The sequence below is a fragment of the Canis lupus genome, chromosome 16, assembly GCF_011100685.1.
Source record: "Canis lupus familiaris isolate Mischka breed German Shepherd chromosome 16, alternate assembly UU_Cfam_GSD_1.0, whole genome shotgun sequence".
Taxonomy (NCBI): Eukaryota; Metazoa; Chordata; class Mammalia; order Carnivora; family Canidae; genus Canis; species Canis lupus.
The window spans coordinates 18,051,181-18,076,612 of NC_049237.1; the positions used below are offsets into that span (position 1 = coordinate 18,051,181).

The window sequence follows — 25,432 nt, forward strand, 5'->3', positions numbered from 1 at the left end:
GCAGAAACATTGCTTCCAAATAACCTAGTGATCAAAAGCTTAAATGTAAGAGCTAAGACTGTCAAACTTTTAGAAGAAAACAGGCAATGCAGCTTCTGTGAAATAGAAGGAAATTCTAGAGCTGAAGCGTATCATCTGAAAAAGAAGAACAGATCATAAAGTGTGGTGTTGGTGTAGGCAATGATCTCTTAGATGTGGCCCCCAAAACATGAACAAGAAAGGGAAAAATGGATTAACTGGACTTTACCGCAATTAAAAGCTAGTGCATCATAAAGTGTGGTGTTGGTGTAGGCAATGATCTCTTAGATGTGGCCCCCAAAACATGAACAAGAAAGGGAAAAATGGATTAACTGGACTTTACCGCAATTAAAAGCTAGTGCATCAGTGGATAGCATCAAGGAAGTGTAACGACGGCACAGAAGAGGAGAAAGTGTTGGCACATCCTATATCTGAGGAGAGACTTGTATCTAGAACATATAAAGAAGATTGTAATTCATTAATAAAAGGTAAATAACCCAGTTAAAAAGGACTGTGTATTTTGCACATCTCTTTATTTAAACCATCGAACAGTTTATAATCACGGTTGTAAAGTTCTTGCCTTGCTATACCATCCGCAACCCATCTCCCTGGCCTGCCTGTTATCTCCTGGCCTGTTTCTGTGGAATTATGTTCTCCTGGTTCTTGGTCCTGGATGTGTAATAACTTTTAATTGAATGTAGCACATTGCGGATTCTGTGTGGTTGAGAATAAGAATATTTTTCTATTCCTTGTAAAGAATTCGAGTTTTGTGCTAGGCGACAATTAATCTCGTGGCTGCTCAGTTCCGGCCTGTTGAGGGTTGTTTTCTGGCTTGGTGGTGGAGGTCAAGATCAGAGGTCTGGTCCCCACCCCCATGCAGTCCAGCTGCTGGAGCAGACTCACGGATGCTCTCCCCTGGCCTACACTTCTCTGTGCTGTGGGTTGGACAGTGACCCTGGGCAGAGCTCGCTGCCCCTTCCCTGTCTCTAATCTAGTACTTGGAAGCTAGTTTTGTCCAGTTTCAGGATTCCTTCTTAGTGGGAGGGTAAGTCTGATGACTCCTTTGTGTGTGATGACCAGAGCCACTGCTCTCTCCTACCTTATTTTGAATCATTCTGTTTTATATATATTTAAGTGCTTTGCAATGTTTAAATTCTTTTTTGGGAAGAAGTTCAAGATGAAGAATAAACTTAATCAAACTTTTGGTGTAGAATATTCCTTAGAAAAGCCTCAGGTTTACTTAAACAAATTTAGGTATATATATATTTAGAGATTAGAAATTAGGTAAAACCAAAGATAGTTAAATAAGGGGTACACACTTGAGTAACCTCATACTATCCTATTATATCACTTGGTAATGTTCAGGAAAACATTGTAAAATTCATATTTTATAGGCATAAGAAGTTAGAGTCCAGATTCCACTTGTAATAGGGTGGCACAAGGGAAATGATTTAGAGCACACTCTATTGTCTCAATCATCTTGTTTCCGGACTATGACTTCATATTCTCATTTCCTTTTCCTGCCTTGATGGGCATGGACTCTACCCTACTCCCTTGTGCTTCCATTCTTTTAGAAAATTCAGTCTACACAAGGGGCAGAATGTAAGTTCTTGCCCAGGGCCCTTTTGAGTAACTCTACTGTCTTTGGCTTAAAAAAAAAAAATTATTTGTTTATTTGAGAGAGAGAGAGTGCAGGGGGAGGGGTAGAGGCAGAGGGATAGAGAGAATCTTAAGCAGACTCCATGCTGAGCACAGGGCCGGATGTGGAGCTCCATCCCAGGACCCCGAGATCATGACCTGAGCTGAAACCATGAGTTGAACACCGAACTGACTGAATCACCCAGGAGCCCCTGTCTTTGGCTTTAAAGAGGGAAGTCTGAGTTTCACTCTGGTCCCAAAGTGTGAGGGAAGAGGGATTTTGGGCTGTTCACCGGCCAGCTTCTTCTGAGCCCCTTTGCCTTCAAGGTGCCCTCACCTCTTCACTCACTCCATTGTTTTTCTTGGGCTCTCTCTGGCTTGTGCACCTCACCTTCAAGTTCTAAAGCTGAAAGTCATTCTGGCAAGGTGTTGATGATTGAAGGTGGTTTAGTGTGTTTTGGAAAGTATCACTGAGGTAAGGAGAACCTAATACAGGAGCGGCCTTCGTCACTCCAGAGTCTTCAAATTGCTAAGGACTATGGGAATTTCTGAACTAGTACAAAAGGGCTGAGAGGTAGGCGCTCATCATTTTCCGGTGTGTCCCCTTTGCCATTTACTAGAATGTTTCAATTTTCTGCTAGCTTAAGGATTGCCTTGTCTATGGCTCTCTCTGTGTGATGTTTCACTGTCTCATTATTCTGGTCAAAATAATATGTGATTTAGCTATTCTGGTTCCATTTCCCAGTCCCTCACGTCTTCTTACTCTACAACCCTCTTATACTAAAAATGAAGCCTCCCTTCAAGTTTTCCTTGTGTCCCAAAGGATAATGAAACAATAGTTCTGGTCTTGAAGGAACCAGGATGAAGTTGTCATTAATGATCCCATTAAAGGTCAGACCACCTAATTCACAACCTCATAACACCTACGTGGCTAGTGATGGATATTTGTAAAACTCATTCCTTATGGGGCTCAGAATATGCTTTTGGAATCATCCAATGTTTTGTTCAGACACTTGAACTTTAATAAACACAATTTTGGGGACACTTTCCCCACTGACATACTTTCCTTTGTGGAGTGAGAAAGAAGTTCCTGAATATTGGTTATTCTACTCAAACCCCATGCAATCCAGGAGTTGTGGACATCACAATCTCCTCTGCCCTCAATGTCTTCTCTGTCCTCATTTTACTTTTCAGCAGTGTTTGACATAGCTGACCTCCATCTTGAAACACTTTCTTGCGATTTTTTTCCTCTTGCTTTACTAGCCACTCCTTTTCGATTTCCTTGATTGGGTCCATCTCCTCTGACCTCGAAGTGTTGGATTACCTTGGAGTTCAAGCTCTGCCTTCTTTTTTCTGATGTATCTCATTCCTGGACGAGCTCATCTAAGTCCATGGACTTACCGACTATCTATGTGGTGATGATTCCCAGTTGTATGTCTCCAGCCTTGTCCTCACATTGAACTCCAAACTCAATTTTCAGAATTCCTGACTTCACCCAGTCAGAATGAAACTTGTCACCCATGCAGCCTACCAAAATTGTCCCTCTACCGTAGTCTATCTCAGCAGCACCACTGGCTACCAGTAGCTCAAATCAAACACTTTTGAGCTGTAACTCATTCTTCTTTTCCCTCATGCTCCATCTAATCCATTTGTTGAGTCCTATCAACCCTGTCTTGCACAGATATCTCTGGTGACTCAGTATACCCCGCACCACTGCCACCATGCTAGTCCTAGCCACCATAGTCTCTTCCTTGGGTCACTGAAGTCATTCCCAAAAAGGCCCACCTGCTTCCCTTCTTCCCTCCCATAATCTATTCTTCATAGAGACCCAGAGTGGTCCTGTCACAATGTAAATCAGGTTGGATGACTCCCCTGCTTTATTTGGTTTCCTTTTGCACAATATAAACTGAAGCTGCTCTCCAAGATCTAAAGATGTGCATACCCTGTTCCTCCAGCCTCAGAAGATCTCTCTTTGCCTCACTCTTCATGCTCCAGCCATATTGGCCCACTTTCTATACTTCAGACATACCAAATTCATTTCTGCACTAGACTCTTTCTCTCTGCTGTTTTGTCTGCCTGGAGTGCTCTGTAAAGGTCTGCATGTGGCTTTCTCCTTTCCGTCATTCAGACCAACCCAATTTCACCTCCTCAGAGAGACTTTTACTCACCACTCTACATAGAATCTTTCCCCATCCCTCACGTGATTTCCTTGTTCTGTTTTATTTCCTTTCTACACATGTATCACTATTAATACATTAAGCAAAGAAATAGTTATAGATTCACATTTCAGTTTCCCCCGTAGAATAGTGAAGGACCTTGTCTATTGTTTTTTTTTTTTTTTTTGCTATGTCTCCATTGTGCTCAATAGATATTTTTGAAGTCAATATCATATAAATTATTAAAATTTGAACATTCAGTTTTGAAAGTGTGCGTGTTTGTCTCAGTGATGCCAGGAAACTGGTGTGCCTGGTAATAAAACATCTGAATTAAGAATCACAAGGCTTGAAACCTGGCCAAAGCTTCGACGTTACCTCAGGTGACTCCGGGCTTCCGTTGGCTCATCTGTTAGATAGTCATGATGTCTTCTTTGTCTTCTTCATAGGGCTGGTGAGAAGATCAGATGAAATGAGGCATTGGTAAATACACAGAGGGTGATAAAGCATCGTCTAAATGTTAGGTTTTTGTTTATTTTACATGGAAATAGCCACTTGAAATGTTTTCTCTGGCAGTATATAAGAACAGTGTGAAGTGCATGTGAGACTATTGAGGAAACACTGATGTTTATGGCCATGGCATAACCGTGCACACCCAGGGGGCCAGCTGGGCACCCACTGCTGCACGTGGTGGCCGGAGCAGGGCAATTTGCAACTACCACACCCATACCCATCATGGTGCTGCCACCAGCATGTCGCCTGTCCACTTGTCCCCTGTCCCATTAGAGATTGCTTCCTTTTGGCATTGATCATGAACATCTGTGTCATACAGTTGTATCCACAGAGCCCAACACGGTGCCTGGCACCTGCTAGATGCTCAGTGATGATAGGGTTAGTGAGAGAGAGGGAAAATGGGTACTGGTGTAACAAACGGCACATAGCCCCTGTTAAGAGTGAACACCAGATACCCAAGTCGCCCATTTGGTGGTATTTCATCCGCTCTGCAGCTAGTCTAAAAAATCCCAGGTTTGGTTTTTTTCATGAATGAGTGGAAGCCAACACTTTGTGGAGCCTGGCAATAGGCAGCTGCCCCAGTGGCTGGAAAAAAGAGAACAGTTCACAAGTGATTTGAGCTCACAGCCTGGCCTGTCTGGGCTTCTCTGTAGAATGGTTGCCATGACACTGCATCACTCACGCTAGAGGAGAACTTTCCAGGCAGTTCCCATGCTAAGGGCACAGGGTGACAGTGATATTAAAAGAAGTGCTTCTTGCTCTTTATCCTCCGAGGAAATCAAGGTGAACTTAAACTCATTAAAGCAGGCTGAACACATTTGCATGAGGAGAATGTGGGTCCAGGCGGTTCCCTGCAGATGAGCTTCTCTCCTGCAGGAGAGCCCAGGAGCCCCTCCTGCGCCTGTTTGTTCTTAATTAAGAGGGATCCTTTGGGGATAAGAAAGGGTTTGTAATGGCATTCCACCACCACCTCACCCCTTCTTCAGTGCCACCTTCCCCATACCTTTGGGGCTTCACATCCGGCCCTTGACGCGAGTTGGAAGGCAGAAACACAGCAAAATGCAAAACAAATACAGTGCGCTGAGAAAACAATCTCAAAAGATGCTAACACAGATGAATAATGCAAACCTCCATCATGTTTGTTGTGGAAGATACAAATGTTTAATATTAATAATTGGCAAAGGGAAGTGGCTGTCACCAGCTGTTCGCACCTCATGGGTTCTGGCTGCGAACCTTTGGCAAGCTGCTGTTCCTCGCACACCCCATTTATTAAGAGCTTATCTTTTTTAAATTTAATTTTGTGAATAATGTGATGTTTAGAAGAGGGAAATGAATGTCCTGTGTGGAGTTGGTCTCCCCATTCCTCTCACCTCTCTCCAGGCTTTACGTGCCTCCGCCCTTTATGTTATTTCCTCTTCCTCTCCGCCTCCTCCTTTTAACTTAATTTTCAGCACTGGGCTTCATATTGAATCCACACAGTGCAACTGGCTTCAGTAGCAAATCATTTTTCCTCCAGAGAGGTTTTATTACAGGGCAAGGAGGACGTATCAAGTGGTCGTATTGTTTTCCAAATCCCCCCTTCAGAGAACAGACTCATTAAAGAATTGCATCGAGAGGAAACACTTTTATAATGTGGTTGTCTACAAATTCTGAGGACAGTGCTCTTATTGATTTAGTAATAGCTTACAAATAATGACTCAAAATTAGTTCTTCCGAGCTTATGGTCCGCCCCCTCCTTCATAAAGCCTTTATGGAGGCTTTATGATAATAAACTGTTGCCAATAATAATAGATGATGTTCTGTAAAGTTCAGTCTTTCTAAGAAAAATCAGTCTTCCTCTAGGTCACAGAAAGTCCCTCTCGGGGAGCTTATACAAGGGTCCAGGCAGCCTTCATTTGCTCTCGTTTCTGCAGGCACCACTTCTACTGTGGAGTCTGGAATCCCACATCAGGTTGTTCATAGAATGCGTGAATTGTCCCATCTGTGTTTCTCTTGCTGGTCACACTCTGGGCGTGCCCTGGTTTCACATGAAAATGTATGATGTTCTGTGCTGACACATCCACATGCATCTTACTCTTTCAGACACCAACTGTGCTTGTTCTGTTTACATTCTGAATTCTATGTCTGCATGTTTTCAGTTCTTCAGATAAAAATACCGAAGAGCTTCTGCATGGAGAGCTGGTAGACAGACTCTCCCTGATGATGTGGCACAGGGTCCAGGTGCCAGGGAGGAGGGCGGGGGGTTGAGTAAAGGCAAAGAGAGAGGCAGAAAGAAGAGAGAGAAGAGATAGAGAAGCTAAGCAGTGACTTTGAGCCCTTGTGGGTCTCAAAATCTAAACCTCCATGTTGCACATAGCTTTCAAGAGCATTAAAAGGTTAGCCTGGGGTTGCTAAGGTAGATAGAGACTTGGAATTGAGACCAGGTCTTCTCTGTTCTGATCCAGAGCTTTTTCTTTACTCAGCCAGCACTTCCATGCCATTTATTTTGTATTCTGAGCATTTCAGTGAGTATTCATTTAGTGCTGCCTTTTCTCCAACCCCGTGGTCAAGCCTCTGCAAATTGCAGGAGGTTTAAATGCTCTCTGACCTCAGTGAGCTCAAATTCTCTCTGTGGAGATAACTTTGCAGCTTGCAAATGGGTCAGAGAACTGCCTGCCAGCTCGTGGGGTGAGTGGAGAAGCCAAGAGAGGAGCGTGTGAGGATCCAGCGATGTCTGGGGAGAGGCAGAAGGTGAAGATGAGGCACTGAGAGAGTGTGACCCAAGGGAAGAGCAGACATAGCCGACAAACTCCATGGTCAGTGCCCTGAAGGAGGAGATGCGAGGCGCATGCTCCTCGCTGTCAAGGGTGCAGCATGGAGAGCAGGAATCCTCCCACCAAGGAGTCTGGGGTCCACACAGGGGATGACGGAGATGAGAGGAAGAGAGGCAGCTGCCGGAGGGGTAGCATCCTCTCTGGAAGGGAGGGCTGCAGAGATTTGGGTAAGCACCCACACCCGAGTGCTTCCGACAGCCTTGTCCCGCTCAGAGAGAGCACTCAACTTCCCAGCCTCCTCACTCTTGGTGAGGGCTCAGCCTCCAGTGAACACCTACCTTTACTACTACTTACTGTGCACCTGTCAGCCCCCAGCAGCCCCTCGAGGGAGCTCGGCCTGCCGCCCTTCTCTCCCTTTGATGCACGACAGCGGGAGGATGCAGAGTGAGCCCAGGACCCGAGAATTATGGCCAAGTAAGTTTCCCGTAATTTCCTTTGAGTCAGTTGCCACGAGTCCCTACAGAGTGGTGAATGCCAGCCGCCAGGAAGGCTCCGCATGTGTGCAGCTCCGGGGCCCAGCGCTCCGAAGAGGGGTGACCTGGGGCAGAAGCCCGTGCACACTGTTTGGAGCAGCATCTCGGACTTGACTGCCTCCTCTTCACTTCCCTCCCGCTGCGTCAGAGGCGATGAGGAGAGGCCCAGAGAGGCCTACAGGGAGAACACAAGGTGCTTCCAGATGCCCCTGTAACCTTCCTGCATCTTCACATAACAGCGGGCAGCCTTGGTGGGGAGAGACCCGGAGTCCTGGAAGCAAGGCAGTGTCCCCTGTGTGTGATGGTGGGGCTGGAGACACATGATACTCTGAGAGGACTCCTGTTTCCTTCCTTCCAGGAGGCTGGAAAGAGATTGGGGTGTGGCAGCCCCATCGGCTCACTCATTCCTTTTTAAAGGCAATTAACCTTTGCACATTTATATATAAAGTGCTGTGCACATTTAGATTCAGTTTTCTCTGCTAACCCAGGGGATGGATCCTGAGCCTGTCTATTCTATTTATCTCTGGCTGCATAAAAGCAAGCCTCATACATAATGGTTTTAAATAATTATTTTACTGGGACGCCTGGGTGGCACAGTGGTTGGACGTCTCCCTTTGGCTCAGGTCATGATCCCGGGGTCCCAGGATAGAGTCTCACATTGGGATCCCTGCAGGAAGTCTGCTTCTCCCTCTGCCTGTTACTCTGCCTCTCTCTCTGTGTCTCTCATGAGTAAATAAATAAAATCTTTAAAAAATAAATAATTATTTTACTGTTTGTTTTTTTAAAAAATAATTGTAGAGGTATTTCAGGCAGGGTATCTGTGGGCAGTTCTGCTCCATGTGGCATTACCTAAGGTCCCTTGAGAGTGCTGGCCTGTAGGACCTCCATGTGCCTTCACTCACTCTCTGGTGCTTTCCTAGGGATGGCTGGAAGCCAGGCCCAGGTGGTTACTACAGCACAGGAGCCCTGGGTCCTCGTGCATGGTGGCTCAGAGCCCCCAGAAGCAGACTTCCTATGGTCTCTGGCAGGAATTGTGAAACTTCTTCTGGCCCAGCCTTGGTGCTCCAGAATGTCACTGGCTGCATTCTGCTGGGCTAGCAAATAATTAAGGCTAGCTTAGATCTCAGGGGAGAGGATTGAGACCCTACCTCCCTAGGGGAAGAATCTTGGAGCCAGCAAAGTTTCCCACCAATATTCTTGCCATGCAGGTAAGATGAGAATGAACTCGGAGTATGGCTGTGAAAGGTGGGACTCTGTGGAGCAGGGGATGCCATGATGATCATAGTTCTTCTTGTGCTTCTCTTTTGTATGGAAACAAAATAATAAATTATTGTAACATTTGCCACCAGACCTTTTCTTAGTAAGAGAATGTACTTTCTTTAGAAAATTAAGTTTGAAGAGTTGCGTAAATATGGAAAGTAAGACAGTGAGGATGGTGATGCCATGATTGGGGGGGGATGGGGGAGCATTGTAGTTGCCTTTGAGAGGGAAGGAGAGGGGAATAACTAGAGGACAAAGGGGTGTGAGGGAAGAGCTGAGGAGATGGTGAGAACAGTGTGACTGTGCCGGTGAGGAACAAAATCCCAGGGGCAAGCTCAGAGGGAAGACCCTCAAGCACTGCCTAGCATATGATAGGACAGCATGTATCACGTTTCCTGCCCTGAGCCCTCCCTCCTCAAATGTTAAGCCAAGTCTTGTAGGCTAACTTTTGCTTTGTATGAGTATTGTCTGCGTGCACATGGGGAGCATAAGGTTGAGGAGGAAGCCGAATGTCAAACATGACCATAGGCAAAGAGACAGGAGTAGGGAAAGGGGCCCACCTGCAGAGGTGATGGACATGCCCTCCTGGATTCAGAGACATCTCAACCAGGGTTTTGGACTTCCACCAGGAAAGACAGAGAGGGCGGAGCTTGTCCTCATGAGACCTCACAGGGCAGGGAGATCCCAACTACCATCAAGTCTGATGTGGTTTGTGGTGTTGGCAACTGTCTGCCCGGGACCAGTTACCCTTCTAGGGGGTCCGTCCTCTTATTTTTTTTTTTTCTTGGGACTTTTTTTTTTATTTTTTTTATTTTTTTTTTAATTGGGGTACGTCCTCTTAAAGCCAAGGCGCTAGATAATGGTCCTGATTGTGAACCAGGATGCCCTTTGACTCCACTGCATGATGCGCTAATCTCTGTTTCTCTTACAGCTCAGGACTCTGTGAGTGGACCTTTAGAGATTCCAGGATGTCAAGTGTAGATTTTACCAGTCCTGCCTCTGAGGCAGCAAAGGCACATTCTTCTTACCCTTGGCATCTTTTGAATCTTCATTCACAGAGTTCACGTGGAGTTGCAGCCCAGCTTAGGCACTGGCTAGTGATGTGGCCCCACACAAGGAGGAATGATACCTCCTGGAACAGGTCTGGAGATGGCTCTGCACACAGGAACACATGCATGTGCATGCACACAGACACACACATGCACACGCATGCAGATACATGCTGTTCAAGTCTGCATTTCACAAACTGTAGTAAAAGAGCATATTTTTTCACAACCATTTGCCTCACAAAAGCTTATAGGACTTTGCCGTGTGGCTTAATGGACTGGTACATTTGTATTTGTATTTTTTTTTGTATTTGTATTCTTTTTTGTATTTGTATTCTTTTTTTTTTTTTAATTAGGTAGGCTCCACACCCAGAGTGGAGCCCAATGTGAGGCTTGAACTCACAGCCCTGAGATCAAGACCTTGAGCTGAGATCAAGACCTGAGCTGAGATCAAGAGTTTGACACTTACATGACTGAGCCACCTAAGTGCCCCCACCTTTGTATTTTTAAATAAGAGGTTGTGATATTTTGAAGACGTACACTTCTCTGACAGTATATATATTGTTTTTCGTTACTTAAAAATGGAGAAAATGATTATAAAAGATTTGTCTGTCTCTGTTAAAAATATATCCAAGCAAGGGCACCTGGGTGGCTCAGTCGGTTAAGTATCTGACTCTTGGTTTCAGCTCAGGTCATAATCTCAGGGTCATGAAATCAAGTGCTATGTGGGGCACTGTGCTGGGTGTAGAGTCTGCTCCAGATTCTCTCTCTCCTCCCACTCTGGACCCCTCCCCATCCGTCTGCCCCTTCCTTCCCCACATCTGTCCTTCTTTCTAAAAAGAAAATTATAATACATCCAAACAGTTATTAGAACTTAAGACTATCCGAAAATTTTATCTGTACTGATTTTAGGTTGAGTTCTGCTACTTTTAAATGTTTTTCTGTGACCTTCGACATTCTGATTGTTCTGGGAGCTTCTGTTGCTTACATTTACTCAATCTGCTGAGCTAGGAAGTTATCCCACCAGGCTGCACAACTTCTTTTTCAGACACACACACACACACACACACACACACACATAGAGGAGAAGGAATAGGGAGAAAACATGGTATTTATCATTTGAATTAAAAGACCAAACCTGGCAAAGAATCCAGCTGTCAATCTACGAATAGTATCTATGGTTGGGTGGCCAATTCAGAGAATTTGATGAGTTGATATATTTATATACGAGCATCAGAAGCACGAAAACCACTTTCCTGTGCATTATTTTTCTTGTCACCCACAAATCACGTTGCAAAAAGATTGATGGTAATTGAATAAATTGCCGTGTGTACTTAAAGACTGGCTTGTTGGAGAGAGAGCAGATTTATTAGGTGATCAATTTCATTTTTCCTTTTATGCCAGTGCTCATCAGAACACTTCTTCCCCAACATCAGAAACCAGAAAAAACAGGCTGAGGCTTCAAGGGATGGCTCTGCAAGGTGATGTAATAATAGGGAAAAAACTGAACTGGAAATCAGGCTGCCGGGTAGAGATTCCACCGTTGGCACTCTCTGGTTTTAGATAATTTCTGAAATCCCTCTTGGCTTGTAAATTTTATGGTTTCACAATGCAGTTCTTGTTTAGAGGCTTGTTGGCTGACCCTTACCTATATAATTGTGCCATCTTACATGCCGAGTCCTGGCAGGTGGCCTTCTGCCCCTGTCCAGATGTGATCTTCTGGATGCTGCCCTTTTCACTCTGTTACTTTCCTGTCTGGACACCGAAGTCTGTACGCTGATATTTTGTAATAATAAGGTTCCAAATTTTTAGTTCTGTGGCATTAACTGGAGTTCCCCAGGTTACAAATATCACTCAAGGGCTCTTTGTAGACTAAGCACATGGCAGGACTTAAGGATACTTGCCTTTCCATATCATCGAAAACTCGCATCACCCACAGTCCTGCTGGACTACCAAAGTCGTGATTTGGGGGAAGGGGGATGAGTAGTAAAAGAATATTGGTTCTAGGAAGCCTCTTTTAAAATGTTGATACCATGAGGAGTGACCATGGAGTTATTGGTGACATTTTGTGCCAACCAGATCACTTGATTATTTAATTCCGTTGTGGTTTCCATCTGAGAAGGGATGTTAGTAAGCGAAAGTCTTGAGGTGAAGGATAAATATAGTTCAGAAGCCAAGGAAAGGCCATGCTGAGTGTGTGGTCCGGGGACTGGGGAGAGGAGGGCAGAGCAGAAGACAGGTAGTCTAAGGGTAAGTGGGAGCCTTGGGGGGAGGAGTTGGGAGGGTCCTGGAGCATGATGTCTAGTGTGGACTGAGCCAGAGTCTCCTTTCATCCTCTAGTGCCATTTTGTTTATCCTTGTGGCAGTCCCCCCAGTCAGCGGTCACAATTAGCAACCCAAAATCCCCCATGGTTCTGAGCATGGCCACCCCTTCTTTAACACGGGAGATTTTTCAGTTCTCTTGCACATTCATTCTTCCCAAACATACACTGGGACACGTTAGAAGGTCAGGAAATGGTTGGGCCAAGGAGAGCTTGAAACAATAAAATATAAGAAGAAAACAGGGAAAGGCTGTATGAAAGCCAAAAAAAAAAAAAAAAAAGGGAAGAAGAAAACAAGAGCAGTGCATAGTGGCTGGTAGAATGAACTCTTCTGTTGTGCAGCTCCTGTCTTACTGCATGTAGATTCAGTACATGTTTCCTGTGTTGCTATTTACATAGTATTTCTCATATTTCTCATAATAGATGTTAGTCACAAAGGTTGGAAAACTTCTGGACTTTTTTTGGACTTTTTTTGAACCGTGGAATGGAAGAGGGATGCCAAACAACAAGGGTTGAGGTGCTCACACTCATTGACATTGAATGTTCCAGCTCTGGAACATTCCACCTTCTAAGAGTTTCTCTTCCCGGAGGCCCTAGGCCGCGTGGGAACAGTTTGATCAGAGAGATTATCCTCACAGTATGATTCCTGGTGACCCTGAGTTCGCTCTGGTGGAGTGACACAGGAAGTACACGCCTACATCACTAACCCCCAACAAACACCAGGACACCTACCGGACACCAGGACACCTACTGGACACCAGCGTCCTTGGTTGGCAGGATGATTTCTGGAAGAATTAAGTGTGTCCAGGGGACTTCCCTGGTCAAGGACACCTGGGAGCTCACACCTGGTTTCTCCTGGACTCTGCCTCATGGACCTTTTACTTTTTCTGGCTTTAATTATATCTTTTTGGCTGAAATATGTCATCCTTGTGAATATATGGGCTTTTCTGAGTCCTGTGATCCTAGTGAATCTCCAGGCCTTAGGGTGGTCTCGGGGATCCCCCACCTAGATGCAGAGATAGGAACTGAGACCTGGCCAAGTTACGGAACCTGCTGGAACACGTACACCAAGTGTGAGCCTGGAATATGACTAGACCATGTGGTGTCAGGCTGCAGTGAAGGTTCACACCAAATGACTCCTTTTGTGGGGAGGCGGTGGGAAGAAAAGGCCTTTTCTCCATGGTGACAGCAGTGATTTTTTTTTGGACATGACTTGTTTAAGTGTCATTGGCCGATTTCACTAGGGAAGAGCCACAGAAACTAACTTTTTTTTTTTTAAGATTTTATTCATGAGAAACACAGAGAGAGAGAGGCAGAGACACAGGCAGAGGGAGAAGCAGGCTCCATGCAAGGAGCCTGAAGGGGGACCACGCCCTGGGCTGAAGGCAGGCACCAAACCACTGAGCCACCCGGAGATCCCAGAAACTAACATTAAAAAAAAAAGATTTTATTTATTTTGAGAAAGAGAGAGAGGGAGAGTGAGTATAAGTGAGGGGGAGGAGCAGAGAGGGAGAAGTAGACTCCCCACTGAGCAGGGAGCCAGACATGGGGGCCTCGATCCCAGGACCCTGAGATCATGACCTGAGCCAAAGGTAGACAACCGATTGAGCCACCCAGGGACCCCAGAAACCAAATATTTTGCTCTACCTTAGTTGTCATCAATGGAGTTGATGGCATGAACTTGGTATGAAACAATAGGTCTTATTCTGAACTTTATCTTCAAAGGTAGTTCTTTCTGGCTTTTCTGAGATCTTTCAGCTGGACCTATTCTATTAAGTATTGACTTCAGTGATACTTAACTTTTAAAATTATTTCTAACTATGGTATATTGTAAATGAATAAGTTATCTTTCCTGAATCCACATGAATTAAAATCAATATAAAATTTGGATCCGAGGCATGAAAAGAAAGTTTACCAACTGCCTCCCTCCATTTCCCATGTCATAGTGGGACTTCCTCTTGTCTTTCCTTGTTTTGTTTGGGAAAGTAATACCAACAGGTTAATAATAAAAGCTTTGAAATTTAATTATTATGAGGGAGTTCTAAAGGAAATTAAACATAGCATGATTACTTTTAAAAAATAAGAATGCAACGCAGCATCTTTGCAAATAATCTTTCCCATACTGCTAGCTCATTTCCCATCAGGAGGTAGAAAAGAATTTTTGAGACCTATCAGCTAATCATAGTGTCTGAATTTTTATGACACTTCTACTTTTTCTAAACATTTTCATGTATCGTTAACTTCCTTGGTTCTCCCAGGTTTTGTGTCATCATGATCAGTTTCTAGCAATACCTGGTTTGAGGATTAATGCACCACACAGTGCATTCTGAGAGCCTCGGGTTTTCGTGGGGCTGAGGGGGGGTGAAGGAAGAGACCCCACATGGTCACGGTGTGCTCCCTCCCCCTGCATGGATCAGAGTAGCCCATATTTTCCCTAAGAACAATGTGGGCATCCCCTGGTGTGTGAGGGGTCCTGAGGAGGACTTCCCTAGGACACTCTTGCTCCCAGAGAATCCATCCTGCTCTTAAAAGGCTTTAACTTTTCACCTTTTTACGGTCAGCAAGGACTTTCTCATCTGCATGCCATGCTGAAATCCTTAGCCTTTGATCAGTTGATTGTGGCCTTTTCAGAAATGTTCTCTGAAGAGGCAATGCCTCCCCGTAAATGTTCACCCGCTCTATTCTTTCCTGACCATAAAACTTGTCAACTCTGAGACTTCCCCCCTTTAAATCTACATTCAGCACATTTTGCTTTTGAATCTCAATAAGCATCTCTCCGTCCTGCATTTTATTTTATTTTTAAAAAAGATTTTATTTATTTATTCATGTGAGACACAGAGAGAGAGGCAGAGACACAGGCAGAGGGAGAAGCAGGCTCCCTGTAGGGAGGCCAGTGCAAGACTTGATCCTGCATTTAATAGACCTAAATGTAATTTTTTAAATCCATTTTTGACCTTTCATGTTTTTCTGAAACCCAGTGGAATTTCTCTCCCCACACCACCCTTATTGGAAAAGCTCTACATTTGCGTGATTTTGTGTCTTTGTCATTATTTCAGAGTACAAATGATTTTATATGTAGTAAAATCTCACCCTTCCAGCCATGTCCCTTCTGATGCGAGGACAGGTAACTTCCGTGTTTCATGTATTAAGTGCAAATCCCTCCAAGCTGACAGTATTTTCCCTCTTAAGTGCCGAGAATCTCATACCTCAGAGCTGGATCCTCAGCACACTCCCTTTGTCCTGTCGCCCCCACTTCTTGGTTCCAAGTGAAACCGGGTCTCTGCTTTCACTAGACTCCATGCACAATGCTTCTCAGCCCCTGCATTCTGGGGGGGTACCCCACATCTGGGTTCCACTGTGCTGTCCCCTTGGCGCAGCATCCTTTGAGAGCTGCTGGCGAGCTTGGGTGCCATCCTGTCCTCTGCAGCCCTGCCTTCCCCTCTCTGGGCTCCACTCCCCCCACCCAGGGTTCACTCCGCACCCACCCTCCTGCTGTCGGCAGAGACCCCGGGGTTCCCCCTCTCTCCCCCGTCTTTGGCTCACTTGGGCAGATGGCGTTTCCCTTCTCTAGCTCCTCGAAGTGGTGAGTCCCTCTCCATGCCCTCTCATCCAGAAGCACCCTCTTCCAGCCTCCTCCTCACACAGAGCTCTAGTAATTCCTCTGCCTCTCTTGACCTCCCACACAGCCCACTTGTTTCTTGCCATGGTTCATCCAGGACCCCGGAGAAGAGGGCGGCTGTATGCCTGCCTTGTTGGTCCCTTCTCTTAGCGGTGGGTGACCCTTGCTGGGGCTGTGCACCCCGTGGATGCCTCCTTATGCACACTTGGGGGCTCCTTGTGCAGGGCCGGCACCCAGGTGCACCCAGGCCCGCCTCTCACGTGCACAGGAGCCTGGCTCAGCTGTGGAGTGAGTACCTCATGGTATGTTGTTGACCAGAGTCCCCCCAAACCTTTGCTTCCTTGGCATGGTGACAGTGGCATGGCTCACCTCTCTGCTCCTGGCATCTCCACGGGCTTGCAGCTCTCTGACTGGGAGTGCTCCCTCTGCAGAGTAGTGCACATGCTTCTGCTCTGCAAGATGCACCCTACAACGCCCCCCTCCCAGATTAGAGCCGGCTCGCACATCCACGCACATCCACGTGGTCTCTGTGTACTCCCCTTGGTAGGGTTAGCAGTCAGAGTGCCTGCCACCTCCTCTCTTATTTCCGTGACTCATCCTCAAGACAGACAACACCACCCCCCTGCCGCCTTCACAAATGCCACACTGTTTCTTTGTTCTTCATTCTGTATTTTGGGTTCTCTCTCAAGGAAGAAGGTGGTGAAGCAGATTCGGCTGCTTGTGAGGCTCTCCTGGTCTTTCCATCACTTCTGTCCCTACCATCCCTTACTGTCTCTACCTGCTTAACTCTCCTGCCACCGGCATGACTGCTGTGGTCAGCTCACCCCAGCTGCCCATGGCCCTGGCCTTACTGGGGCATGTTTCCCTCTGCAGGCTGTGAGGACGCCCCGGCCCACACCACAGCCATGCACACAAGCATGCGTGCATACACACCACATACATATCTGTGTACACACACACCTACACCACACATATGGATACAAACGCATGTGTGCACATACTGCACACACATACACATGCATGAACACATATGCACATATGTAAACACATCTGTGCACACATTCACACATACACATGCACATACATACACTGGCATGCATGGACACATGCACACACTACACAGGTGGATACACAAGCATGCACGCAGGTACACACATGCCACACACATCAATGCACATACACACACACATGCATGCATGTGTACATGTGCACACACACTCTCCACTCTGTTCCTAGTCCTGAGGCCTGGCTCTGGGGAGAATCCATGGGGTTCACCGCTGCATCTGTGCTGACCTAGGGAATTTCTCTCTGAAAAACTTCCATATAGCAATTTTCTAACTCAAATTTAAGTGAGAGGCATGGACAGTTGTTATTTGACCGCAGGCCCATTTCTACCTTGGGACAGTGCAGTGGAAGATTGGAAATGTCTACATCAAAAAACAAGTTTTGTTCCCTGGCTGTTTCTCCGCTCCAGAGCTGTGTTTTTCTGAAATGTTATTGACATCTTCCAAATGGAATCAACCCAAACATCAGAAACAGTCTGCTGCCAGTCCTTCATCCATGCAGTGCTGCAGGGGACATGTCTCCTTGAGATGGCGGAAGCGTTCACCTGGGCGCCAGGCCCTAAGCCTGGTCTTGGCTCTGTAGGGCACGGTGGGGAAGCTGAGCCTCCCTTTCAGGGGGCTGCAGGTGTACATGCCTCAGGGACACGCCCACGAGGAGTGGCGCCAACATGTCTAATGACGCTTCTGTTGCTCTGAAGCCGTATATAGAATGTGATGCTCTGGAAGCACATGAGGTCGGGTGGAGGAAGTGTGGCCTCCGTGCTGTCTGGCAGGTATTAGCCTTGGTTCTTGTCAGGTATCCAGGCTCTTCTCTGACTCCTGGCTGGACACTGCCCTGTCTGCACGCCTGGGGAGTCTCTCTTTGCCTTATCATCAGGATTTCCCCTCCCAGTTGCAGTCATGCTCTCTGGAAACACCCTCCATCTGGACGACCTTGGTGGCTGGACACGTGTAGCCTGATGCATTGACAGTGGCTTTCCTTCTGGTGCGGTCCCCATCGTTTCCACCTTTCCAGCTCTGAAATCTTGCTGAGTATCTGAATGTCTCTGGGCCGTTTATACATAAGCAGGTTGATTCACATCCCGTCCCTGGCTGCCCGGTGGTCTGAGGCTGTCTGCTGGATGCTTCTCCTACTCAGTCCCCCACCTCAGGGGCCTAGCAGTGCTCTTGCTGGCTGTTACCTTCCCCTTCTGTCCTTTCTGCCCCCAGAGGGAATATGCCCCCCTTCCTGCTCGTGTCCTGGGGTACCACCAACATCAGACAAGGTGGGCGCTGGGTCTCACCGACTCAGATGTTTTTGTAAAAATTCCTTCTAGTTTTATTGAGATTTAGTTGACATCCGGCACTCTGTAAGACATATAGCTTAATGATTTGGCTTAGAAATATTATGAAATGATTCTTCTAGTGAGTTTAGTTAACATCCATCATCAAATAGATACAATGAATAAAAAGGAGAAGAATTTTTCCTTGTGCAGAGAACTCCGGGGACCACTTCTCATAACCCCCTGCCTGCATACCAGATGGCCCTGTTAACTAGTCACCACATCCCTAGTGCTCATTTATCTTATAACTGGATGCTGGTCCCTTTGACTCCCTTCATCTGTTCTCCTAAAAGTTTTGGGGAAATGCACAGGAAAGTCTTCATGTTGAGTGCCAGGCTTCTCTGGTCTTAAAGTTCCTGGGTTTTCCTCATCACCAGAAATCCTTCTCTTAGACCTTAGACCCAGACCTCTCCTTCTCATCTCAGACCCTGCAGCAAGATTTCTTAACGGGGGATTTCAGGGGATATTGGATGAAAGAAAGATTCTTTACCAGTGCCTAAATGAAACATAGCTTCCCTTCAGTTTGTCTGTAGGAAAAACACGAAGTAGTTTTGTCAGCACCTGTGACCAGCAGAAATCATGGATATTTTCATATCACAGTGACAATTAAAGATGTCTCAAAATGTAGGTTACTCTCCCCACCAACTCAGAACCACAGTTGTCCGAAGGTCTGGTCCTGCTGCAGAGTCTTTGGGACTGTCTGCCTGTGCTCAAACATGTGGTCAGAGCTGCTCAATCTCAGGCAATTCTGTTCTTTTTTTTTTTTTCATCCCAGCGTATGATATTTTCTCATCAGGAAGATTAATCCCAGTGAATAGTATTAGATCAGTGACTCACAGGCAATTCTATGCTCATTAGTCTTTCAGCCACAAGACTGTAAGTTGTGTGTTCTCCATTTAGGGTTAAGTCAAAACCTCCATTTGGAAAATCTAGTGTTTCTGCAGACTGTGATATCTTTTCCTTATGAAGTAAGTTCTGAAAATGTTCATTCTGCCTATAATTGTGTATCTTTTCAAAACAGGAGTTCCATTCTTCCGGGGGTCAAAATGAAAAAGTGAAAACTGGATATCCAGCTTGATGGACATGTTTCCTTGTCGAGGAAGGACTACCCCACCCTTAAATGTCATTAATTTAGTTCAGCAGGAAGAGACATTACACCAATACAACTTTAAAAACAATTATTAACTCTAACCTGTCTATGCTTTTAATGTATTATATTGTGGATCATTAGTTAATCAACGTTAAATTTATTTTTTGATATACTTACAACTCTATTTTATAATAATGAGTTTTCTTTGTAATCCAATGGATTTTACTTTATATATTTAAATACAAGATTCTGAGAAAAGAAACACAGGCTTTACCAGATTGTTCTAGATGTTCAGTCTTTGTCTCATTTGTTTCTAAAGAGATTTTTGTCTCCACCCTGTCCTCAACTAGCAGATTTGTTATGCAGGACAGCTCAGCTCCTTTTGCCTCAGTGCTCCTGTGTCTCTGAGGCAATCCCAGCCAGTAAAACCACCAATCACAGCTAACTCCACAGGGAACCTGTGTAGGGAGGGACTTAGCTATGTCATCTCACAAAGGCATTAAATCATTTGCCCAGAACTCTATGAGTGAGGGAGATAGAATCTGAATCTCCAGGGGTTCTGGCTCTAGGACTCAAGGGTGTCTGATTTTTAACTGCTGTATTATAGGCTGTAGACTCACTAAATTATCTTTTGAAATGCCTACCTACCTACCTGCCCTCCTGCTTTGTCCCTCGGGTGTGCATACGTCTGCAGTTAAGAAAAAAGAAAATGTTTGTTCTTTTTGTCTCTGTCTCTTTCCCTCTCTCTCTCTCTCTCTTTCTGTCATTCTCTCTTTGTTCCTCTGGATGGGATTTAACTCTGCAGAGAAGCCTTTCGCATTCCCAGGCTGTTCCCTTGTCTTCCCATGAAGAAGGTCAGATGGAATCATCTCCAAGGCCTCGGAGTGTCAACATTCCCGTGTAAGTTCAGCATGTGATGGGTCTCCTACCTCACACCTGGTTGTGGAGAGACCCTTCCTCATGTTGACCAGCGTGCTGCATGCTTCCTACAGGCTCTAAATCTTCCCTATGAAGGGTGACTTGTATCTGCAGTCCTTTCATCTCTATATGTCTTTGGTGCAGTTGTATTTGTCACCTTGAATGATTTTGTGACCCAAACCCGTGGTTGCCCATATTTCTTGGTTGGTTAATTTTCTGGAAAACAGCACATTCATGATCACGGTTCTTTTTGGAAACCAGCAGGATCTTAACATAGATATCCTCCAGACTGGCTCCCAGTGCCTCTTTTTACTGATGTCCTTTCCTTTGCAAATAAGGACAAGCAATATTTATTACAAACAGCTTCATCACTTATTCTAGTAGGACATGGTTTCGAGATCCCTTTGCCATTTGAATAAAATTGATGAATTTGAGTCCGTTCATAGGCATCAAATAGTCCGTCCGTCTTTGTGGTGACACTGTGGAATATTTCTGCTGTGATGATACTGGTAGAGTGCTCACGGAGATGATTGCTAGGAATGATGGGAGCCCTGTGCTTCTAGTAGGAGTGTTTACGGCTGTATCAAGTGATGTCTTGTTAAGTGTGGGGCCAACTAAATAACCCACATTTGTCTACATGACTGTTGTCAAGCTAAGTTTGTTCCTTCCCAGAAACTGAACACTCTTTATTTTTATCTGAAGACAGAGCTGTTCCTGCTCAAATCTTTTCAGAGCAAGAAAGGGGTGTCTGCTGCTGGTAGTGTATTTTGAAGAGCGCACACCCAGAATGGACCTCAAGTGTCTCCTTGTTCTAACCCTTCAGGTTTGTAGCTGAGGAAACTGAGATCCATAGAAGACATGAGACTTGTCTATGGTGATACAGATTAGGGTGTGGGACAGGTTCCAGACCCTCATGGTGCCCAAGACTACCAGTGCCGTGGACCCCTTCTCTATAGCTGTGGTTCCTCGAAGCAAATTGAACTGACTGCCTTCCCATCTCCCTCCTTTCGTGCATGTGTGTGTGTGGCTGTTGAGATCACCAGTTCCTCCTTAACCTGCTTTTGAAATGCCTCAATACACAAAACGCCATCTTGAAATGTCTGAGATTGTGAGAGCAGCGCAGGACAAGCAAGTCATCCTTGCATATGTCTGGGTGTACATGAGCCTCCCTCCAACCCTCTTCTGGGTGCTTGACATTCACTTCCTTTCATTTCTATTTCCATTCTCCTTTTCCTTCTGTCATCCACTTATTGGAAGGTTGCTTTTGCGTCATGAAGACTCAACCAGTAGAAAATTGAGAGGATCAGTCTATCGGTCCTAATAATAGATTTAATTCAAAGTCCTATGTCCATCCAATCCAAAATCAGAGAACTGACCTTTTTCTGAAGCTAAGACATGTACCAGTGGCCAATGTCCACAGTTTCAACCTGACCTGTTCCCACATCTTAGTTTCCCACCCAATCCTGAGCCCCCTGGATGCAGCAACTCCTTTGGATCCAAAGATTTTCAACCTCTGCATTTTGGAGGTCAAGTCTTTACCGTTTTTTTTTTTTTTTTTCTCATGGAGAAGTCACTCACTGGATAATCATAAGCTTTGGTGGATGATGTATTCTTATGTGCCATCTCTGAAGAAGAGAGTAGAAAAGATTCCATTAGGAAAGAATTATGGTGTGGTAAAGTAGTGGATTTGCTCTGAGACTTGAAAATAAATAAGTAAAGCGTATAAGTTGCATCTAGAATTCATCACCTCTCATATATAGCAATGATACAATAATACAGTAATTACTGTGGCTCTCAATGTGAAATTATGTGAATCACTTCATTCATTACAGATAATGAACTAGTAATACAAGCCCGAGTGGTGTCTTCCTGACACTACTCATTTGCATTATTTTCTTTCTGCCCCCCATGAGAGCAAAAAAAATCTTTCTTCTTTCAATCAGGGATTGAGGCATCCAGCTTCAGTTGGACACTTTCTGTCTATAGGTACCGATCATCTAGCATGATGCTTTTATCCAGAAAGCATTTATCAATATAAACACAGCTAGAGAGGCCATATGGAAAACATAAAAGCATCAAGAAGCTCAGAATTATAGGAAAGGTACAGAATGGATGTTCTTAAATCTTAAATCTCGTCCATAGATACCCACAAAGATGATTTCCATTGATCGTAATGGTACTGCTTGCCTTTTTCATACCTTCCATGCAATATATTTATTAGCCATATTGATGATAATAGCAGAGCAACCCTCCTTGTCAAATTCCTTGGCAAACATGAAGTGTTAAGACATGGATAGACTGTCACATACATGTGAACCCGTTGACCCAAGGGACAGTGATGGCATGGCACCAAGGAGATTGATGAAAAGCCAATAGGTACTTGGTGAGTGTGTGTGTGTGTTAAAAGGAACATCGTATAAATTTTTAAAATGCTTTTTAACAATTCTCTAGAATGAGTGTTAATCACTGGCTCCAACGAGAAACACATTTGGAACTGAGCTTCCAATGTCTTGCCTACAGCGATGTTGAGGCCCTGAGTTAGGGTTTTTATTCTGTCATTTGTGAAATCATCCACTTGCAGGGTTCTGTTATTCAGGGGCATGTGAGATGTAGAAAGAGCCCGAGCTCAGATTGCAGACATGCAGGTCATACTCTAGGCACCATTTATACCCTTCTGCGGGAAGTAGGACAAGAAATGGAGAGCAGATGGCTTATCTGTGTTGCAAGTATTCTGCTCATTCAAGCAAGAGATATTTTCCACTAGGAAATAGGATTTCTGAACAGAATTGCCACCTTTGTAGTCACTTGGTGTACTTCCGTGTCCATGCAAGATCTGTTGTGTGTATTGAGATGGTGTGGTGACAGGAGGGTGCCAATGCTTGCATTGGTCTGCTCCCCCTACCCATGCTGTGTGCCCCAACACATAGTGACATTTCTTGGCCTTTAGAGACCCAACAGGCACATTTTTGGTGTGTGTGCCTGGTCATCAGCAATCTCAGTAAAAATGATATCCCAAGACAAAAGGAAATTGAGACACAATTTATTTGAGAATATTCCAAGCAATATAATGTTTTGTTGTTCCACCTCAGCCTTTTCCACCACAAGGTTGAGTTAGACCCATGAGTCTTGATGGAGACATTTGGAAATCCCTAGGCTTGGTGGAAAATCATATCAGTTGCAAATTCAGTGAGTAAGCTATATAGGAGCAGCTTCGAGTTGGTGGGAAGACGGCCTTCCTAGGAGCCAGTGAAGAGAGAGGTAACTAACCAGGACCAACTTTGACCCTGGCAGGTACCTCAGAGGCAAGATCTCAGTCTGTTTACATTCTGTGGATTCATTTTTCCTGCCAGTGTTCTCAAATGTTCACTGGGATGGAATCATTGTCGAAGCCAGTAGTGAGCATCTCCCAGGACCACATGGCAGGCTTATCCAGAGGCTTTGGTCCAGAGCCTCCGGTATTTTTCTGAGGTTCACAGGTAGCCCTTCAAGCAAATATTTATAGAGTTGTTTTTGAAGAATCACTGATGCAGTAATTAAAAACAAGGCTATTTTTAAAAATGGCTTACTAGGGCAGCCCCGGTGGCGCAGTGGTTTGGCGCCACCTGCAGCCTGGGGTGTGATCCTGGAGACCCGGGATCAAGTCCCACATCGGGCTCCCTGCATGGAGCCTGCTTCTCCCTCTGTCTGTGTCTCTGCCTCTTTCTCTGTGTGTCTATAAATAAATAAATAAAATCTTTAAAAAAAAAAGATATTCTCTTTAAAAAAATGGCTTACTAGGTGAAGAACTAAGTGAATAGCCAGTTGAATGCTGCTAGTATTATTGCTTGTATCCCACAGACTGAGAGAGACACTGCTTCTGAGCAGAGGGCAGGCAGACAGAAGAAAGTCTTCCTTTCAAGGAGCTTGTGCCCTGGGGAAGGACATCCAGGGAGGCATCCAGCAGGGTATCTGTCTGGGAAGAGCCTGATGTGCACATGGAAGGAAAAAACAGTGTGTCAGACTTTTCAAAATGTTCTCTAAAATCATACACCAGTTTCATAAATAACCTACCGCTGGCTTATGGCTCACAGTCTCTTTAGAGCCCTGTTGTGAACAGAAGAGCACCTTCACCTCGTTGATGTCCCAGTGGCCACCCTTCGGAGCTCCTCCCAGTGGACTCCCATGCGCTGTCTTCCAGTCCATCACCTCTGTGAAGACTGAGATCAGCATGGCTTAGATGAACTTCCTTGTGATTGGAACACCTTCTCTGTCTGCCACAGGGTTCCCTGCATGGACCTTAGTATGACACATATCTTCTCACTAAGGAGCTTCTAATGGGGGAGATGAGACCTGACCAGCCATAGCAAATGCTCAATACTATGTGCTGTGTGAGTAAATGAGTGAATGGCCCAAGGTGGAGAGTTGTGTGTTTTATGAAGCAGGTACTTACAGGTGTTACAGGATTCTGCAGATTAATAGAAAATCATAGAAGGCCTCTTGGAGGAAGTGGCTTTTGAGCTAGGCTTTGACGTAAGGCTATGATTGTGCCATCTGGAAATTCAACTTCACAGCTTCCTGGGACGTGCTGTAAGTGTGTGACTCATCAAAATGCCACCAGTAAATGACAGAGGACCAGCGTGCATGTTCCTGCACAATGTAGCACTCGGAACTGGGTTGGAATCCCAGCTCTGTGATACCCATGCCATAGACCTTTTAAAATTACTAAGTGAGATGCTGTCTGTAAAACGCGTGATAGTAAAGTTCCCCCTGCTATTGAATCTGTTCTTATTGGTCAACAAAACCCTTTGTGGATCGAAAGTTTGTAAATAAATTCAGAGCTCATGTGGAGGTGTCTCCGGGACCCATGGATGTCCTCGCTTCCCAGATCCATCGCACATTTGTATAAACACATGCATGTTTTAAAATGTGCCTGAAAAGGAATTGTAAAGCTGCTTTTTCCAAATTAGTGAATAACTTTACAAAGAACATGAAGTTCTTCCTCTCCAGGAAGGCTTGTGCAGACATGGCCATCGTATGGCTACTCTCTGATCCCCGATTCACTGCATGTTTCCTCGGAAAAGGTGTCTGCTGTCATAGCCGGGCCTCTTCTGTCTGGGTTCCTTTCTATCCTGGAAGGAGGAGGCATGGGAGGAGGGGGACCGATAGGTAGGATAAGTCAATCTAGGCCAAATGAAGCTGGTTTAT

At 45.2% G+C, this 25,432-nt stretch overlaps 1 protein-coding gene and 1 non-coding gene across 2 annotated transcripts in view; both read left to right on the forward strand.

Annotated features, from left to right (window-relative positions):
* Positions 1–25,432, forward strand: part of DPP6 (dipeptidyl peptidase like 6) — an 825,076-nt gene that overhangs the window by 99,827 nt on the left and 699,817 nt on the right. The gene's annotated exons all lie outside the window — the stretch shown is intronic.
* MIR8851 (microRNA mir-8851) lies at positions 6,886–6,988 on the forward strand. The gene has a single exon (NR_128802.1). It is a non-coding gene; the product is annotated as a microRNA mir-8851 (primary transcript).